The sequence below is a fragment of the Oryza glaberrima genome, chromosome 11, assembly GCF_000147395.1.
Source record: "Oryza glaberrima chromosome 11, OglaRS2, whole genome shotgun sequence".
Classification (NCBI taxonomy): Eukaryota; Viridiplantae; Streptophyta; class Magnoliopsida; order Poales; family Poaceae; genus Oryza; species Oryza glaberrima.
Genome location: NC_068336.1, coordinates 1055493 through 1060896, shown reverse-complemented (window position 1 = coordinate 1060896; position 5404 = coordinate 1055493). Strand labels below are relative to the sequence as shown.

The window sequence follows — 5404 nt, the reverse complement described above, 5'->3', positions numbered from 1 at the left end:
TCTTTAAAACCACCAAGGGAGATAAAATGCACCGGTTTTAATAGTTGGGGGCCCGGTATATGCGAAAAAGATTCAGCCATTAGTGAAGGGAGTAAAAGTAAACTTATTCTGAAGAATTTCAGTTAAGCCCAGTGCGTATCTGGACCCATATCTGCCACTGTTCCTTTTTGTTTTGAACTCCAATTTTATTGGGCCTGAAATTAGTAGGCCTACGATATGCTGTGCATACCATTATACACGTGAAATGTCATTTTCGTACTACTGTAGTACTTTGCAAATATTTTTGAAAGTGAAACTGATCCTGAGTTTCTTCTGATATTTCCAAACCTCCCTGCGTTGTTCTCATCCTCAGGCCCTCTAAATAACAAAATGTTGCACCGCAATGATGACTGCTTGATTAACAACATGCTAGTATATGGTTATTTAGCTTTATTTTTCCAAGAACTATGTTTAAGCTTTGCACTATGTATAAATTTTATACCATAATATGCAATTATCCACACCATATTATCAGCTATTCCTACATCTATCTCAACGGTCATCAATTCTAGAAAGAAAAATTCTCCGATGATCGATGATCATACACCCGGTCGTGCCCATGGCCTACGCCCACTGGCTGTCCTCTCCGCCATCGCCACGCTGTCGCCGCCAAAATCCACCGACATGGCTCCCGCTCCAGCTCCCACCACTGCCGCCGGCCTCCCGTACGCCTGCAGCACCAGCACCGACGCCGTCGTCTGGAAGTCCTTGGACGCCAGCAGGTCGCCGATCGGCCCCAGCTCCGGCGACTCGCTCCACTCCGCCATCCCCGCCGTCAGCCCGGACCCCCCGGGCACCTTCCCGACGACGAACAGGTCCTTGTTCCCCATGGCCTCCACGCTCTGTATCTCCCCCACCATCTCGCTCGCGTTGAACACGCCGCGCTCCCTGTACTCCACCGTCGCGCCGCCGCCCTCGTTCGCCCTCTCTAGGAAGTCACGCAGGCACCCCTCGTCGGCCTTCCGCTCTTTCAGCGCGTCGAACTCGCTTGCAATGAAGTTTCCTCCCTTCTGGACGAACCGGAGCAATGTCAGGTCGATGGTCGGGTTCCTCACCATGCGCGTCGCAAGCGCCGCCACCTCCCGGTCGTCGCTCCCGCCGAAGAAGAGCGCCACCACGCGGTACCCGCCACCCGGCACCGCGGCGAGGCCACGGTCCACGAGGATGCCCACCGTGCACGGCGAGAAGCTCTGCACGTTGCAGTTGAGCGGCTGTATCGCCGGGTGGGACACCTCCAGGCCGCCGTCCACCGACCGGTACTTGTGGAACGGGAGCAGGATGAGCGCCGAGTGCTGGTTCTCCGCGGCGGAGGTGATGTCCTCGTGCATGGACTCGTACGGCGAGACGGCGGCCATGGTGCGCGCCGACACGCCCACCGACTGCTCCTCGTACGCCATGAAGGCGTGGGAGATGTGCTTGAACTGCATCTCCGTGTGGCTGCGCCCGTGGACAGAGGCGTCGTAGGAGGACGACGACGGCGCAGAGGCATTGATGAGGAGGAGCGCCGAGGAGCGGCCGACGAACTCGATGAGGTGGAGGGCGAGGACGCCCACGGGCGACCGGCTCGACGGCGTCACCACGTCGAGGAGCGTCAGTAGCGCGGGCACGTCGCGCGGCACGTGGACGCAGGCCAGCACGCGGAGCTCTGATTCCGGGTGAGCCCACGCGACCGTGCGCCGCTTGTAGAACACGAGGCGCCGCGCCGGCTTCACCACCATCCCCCCAGGAAAGGGCTCACCATCGCCGTGATCAGCGCCGACACGAACACCAGCACCGTGAACGACTGGTCACTCATGATCTACACAACACAAGAAGCTACCTACCCTTAATTAATCACGACATGCAATGCACTGCATGGCGATCGATTAATTAAAATGGATTACCCCTTTGTTCCTTGCAATGTTGAGGATGACGAGCTCGATGATCCCCTTGGTGTTGAGCAGCAGCCCGATGGACGTGCCGTCACTGAGTGGCATGCCAAACACACCGGCGACGCCGATTGCGGCGGCGACCTTCAAGACCGCAGCGACCATGGCAGCGACCATGAGCAGCACGGCAGAATGCATGTTGGTGATCTTGGCGGTGTCGGTGCGGAGGCCGCTGAGGGCGAAGAAGAGCGGGAGCAGAGCACCCACCACGAAGTCCTCCACCTTCTCCACCAGCGCCACCCCGACCGGCCCGTTGGGCACGGCGAGGCCGAACACGAAGGCGCCGAATATGGCGTGCGTGCCCCCTGCGTCCGCCACCAGCGCCGCAACCATGACGCCGATCAGAATCCAGCACTCGCGGTCCTCGCCGACCGCCTCCCCCTCGGCGGCGCGCCTCGCCAGCCGCAGGAGCATGGGGCGGAGCAGGAGGTAGCTGGCGCCGAAGATGACGACGCCCGACGTGAGCGTCCACGTGGTCTGCGTGATGGTGCAGCGCGAGTGGCCGAGCACCGTGGCGACGGTGAGGCCGGTCCAGGCGAAGGTGTCGTTGATGAGTGATGCGGAGAGCGTGAGCTGGCCGACGTCGGTGCCGGCGAGCTTGAGCTCGGCGATGTTGCGGGCGAGGACGGAGAAGGCGGTGGAGGAGAAGGTGGAGCCGAGGAAGATGGGGAAGGAGAGCTTGTTCAGGAAAGTGTCACCCTTGCGTTTGTCGTCAGTGCTGAGCGCGACGTAGCCGGTGAGGGCGCCGACGAGGAAGGGCGGGAGCGCGCAGCCGAGAGCGAAGCCGAAGCTACGGATGCCGGCGCGGGTGATGGCGGAGACCTCGATCTCGACGCCGACGATGAAGGTGTAGTAGACGAGGCCGAGGAGGGCCATGGACTCAAGGACGAAGAGGCTACGGACAGGGAAGACGAGGTTGGAGAAGTGAGGGAGGTGGCCAAGGATGGAGGGGCCAAGGAGGAAGCCGGCGAGGATCTGGGAGATGTAGGTGGGGAGGCGGAGAGGGGAGAGGAGGAGGGTGGCGGCGCGGGTGGTGGAGGTGATGAGGAGGATCTGGAAGAGGAGGAGAGGTATGGAGAAGTCGAGCGGGTTGTCGCCCTTCCAGACGCCACCCATGGTGATCTTGCTCGGGTAGAAGCACATCAGGTGCGTCTTGTCCATCGACATTGTGTGATTCCATAGCTCCTCTAGTGGATCCGTCACCGTATGCGTTGCCATTGATGAATTCCTTGTTTGGTATCAACTCCGGCAATGGGTGGTGTTCTCAGGTAAGGTGAGGTGAGGGGAGGAGTGATAAGATACATCATCGATCGCTCGTTCGATGTGAGGGAAGGGAAAGAGGAGTGTGCTATTTTTGGATTTCTGCATGTAGAGGTTTAGATGGGTTGCATGCCTATCAAAAGACCACAATGGGAGGTAAAAGGTACCACTAAAAATCAAAGTGTTTACGTGGTTGCTTCACAAAAAATAATCTTAACGAAAGATAATCTCACATAGAGAAAATGGAGGGGAACAAGTAATGTTGTTTATTTTTTACTCCAACATCTTTTTTTTACTGTCATGTTGTATGTTTTGCTTGGCGATATATCCTTTGCCTTTAATATCCCTCTTCCCGCAACGCAAAAAATATTTTGGGTAATTGGCTACGGTTGTGTTCTTTCCCGTAAGTTTCTTACTCACATCCCTCATTTTCCACGTGCACGTTTTTCAAACTATTAAACAATACATTTTTTTGCAAAAACTTTCTATATGAAAGTTGCTTTAAAAATTCATATTAATCCATTTTCAAGTTCTTTAAGTTAATACTTAATTAATCATGTGTTAATCTATCACTCCGTTTTATGTATGGAGGTTACCAACCCCTTCAAAAGAACACAACCTAAGGGGAGTGGCTAGGGCCACAAAATAATGATTTTATTTGGAACTAGTGCGCTATGTTGGTTAATCTGGCGTTGTCGTAACGATAATTTTTAACCATAAGAAATTTTCTACCATTATGTAGGTTATCTTTATGTGTTCCAATCGACTTCACTCTTGGTGTATGATGCTTTCACAGGAACAACATGATGTTATGCGTACTGGTGTTGCACTCTTGGAATTGGTAGCCACGGAGCTTTTATTCCAGTTTGGATGGTGTAGTACCTACGAAATTTTATGCTAGAATCTATGTGATTTTGAAAATGTTATTTCAGTTGATACTTTTATTAGTGGAAGTTGGGGGTTTGTCCCATCACATCTTTTTTAATTCTTTTTTTTTAACTTCTGAAACTTGTTGGATGTGTTTTCTTTCTTTCTACTGAAACTAGCTGGGTGGCCCGCGCAATTGCGCGACTAGCACCCAAACAAAATTATATATTTTTTCGTATGATTTTACTTAAAATTATTTAAATAGCTATCTTATTGTCTTAAGACTTTGAAAGAACAAATCTTCTCATCCCCAAATTTCTAATTAAATAGTTTTTGAAAAGTCACACTAGTTACTACCCTTACTTATGTCATATCCTTTTTTATTTGCTTGCTCGATCTACCATTGTCATTCATTCTCCTTGGAACCTTTTAAAAATTGGATCTTATAGTTTTTAGAGTTCATTGTCTCATTGGGTTTCGTTTTTATAATTCCTAAAAGTCTCATCAAACGCTGTCATTATACTCCTCTACTGCCCGTCCACTGTCTTTTCTCTTTATTGTCATTGGAATTTTAAAAATCGAACATAATTATCATTCAGGTTCATTTTTTACTTTCTAGAAGTCCCGCTAAACCGTCAACGGCTTTACCATTGTACTCTTTTATGGCTCGCCCGCTGTCTCCCTTCTTTATTGTCATTAAGATTTTAAAATCGAACATGATTATCATTGGATTTTTTTTTACTTTTTAGAAGTTTCGAACCTTTAAAAATTGGACCTTATAGTTTTTATAGTTCACTCTCTTGTTGGGTTTCATTTTTTATAATTTTTAGAAGTCCCATCAAACGATGCCATTATACTCCTCTACGGCCCATCCGCCACCTAGTCTTTATTGTCATTGGGATTCTAAAAATCGAACATAACTATCGTTGGAATTCATTTTTTTTATTTTCTAGAAGTCCCGCCAACCGTCGGCGGCTGCTGCTTCTCCTTTTTATTGTCATTGAGATTTTAAAAATTGAATATGATTATTATTGGGGTTTATTTTTTTTTACTTTCTAGAAGTCCCGGCAACCGCCTTGCCTGTTTGCTTCATGGCCTGCCCGTCGTCCCTGCTTTTAATCGTCATTAGGATTCTATTTGGTGTTTTATTAACAGTTTTAATATGTCGTATCAACCGCCAACACTCTACTCCTTTATAGACTTGTTACTTAATTTATCTCGTCATGTGTTTTAGATGGTATTTTCTTTCAATAGTTTTTTGTCACTAAATTTAGTTATTTATAAATTGTATTCCTAACTGAAATCTTTTT

At 49.8% G+C, this 5404-nt stretch overlaps 1 pseudogene; it reads right to left on the bottom strand.

Moving 5' to 3' along the window:
- Positions 1–396: 396 nt before the first annotated feature.
- On the bottom strand, positions 397–3185 carry LOC127755245 (cation/H(+) antiporter 15-like; annotated as a pseudogene).
- Between the last annotated feature and the right edge of the window lie 2219 nt (positions 3186–5404).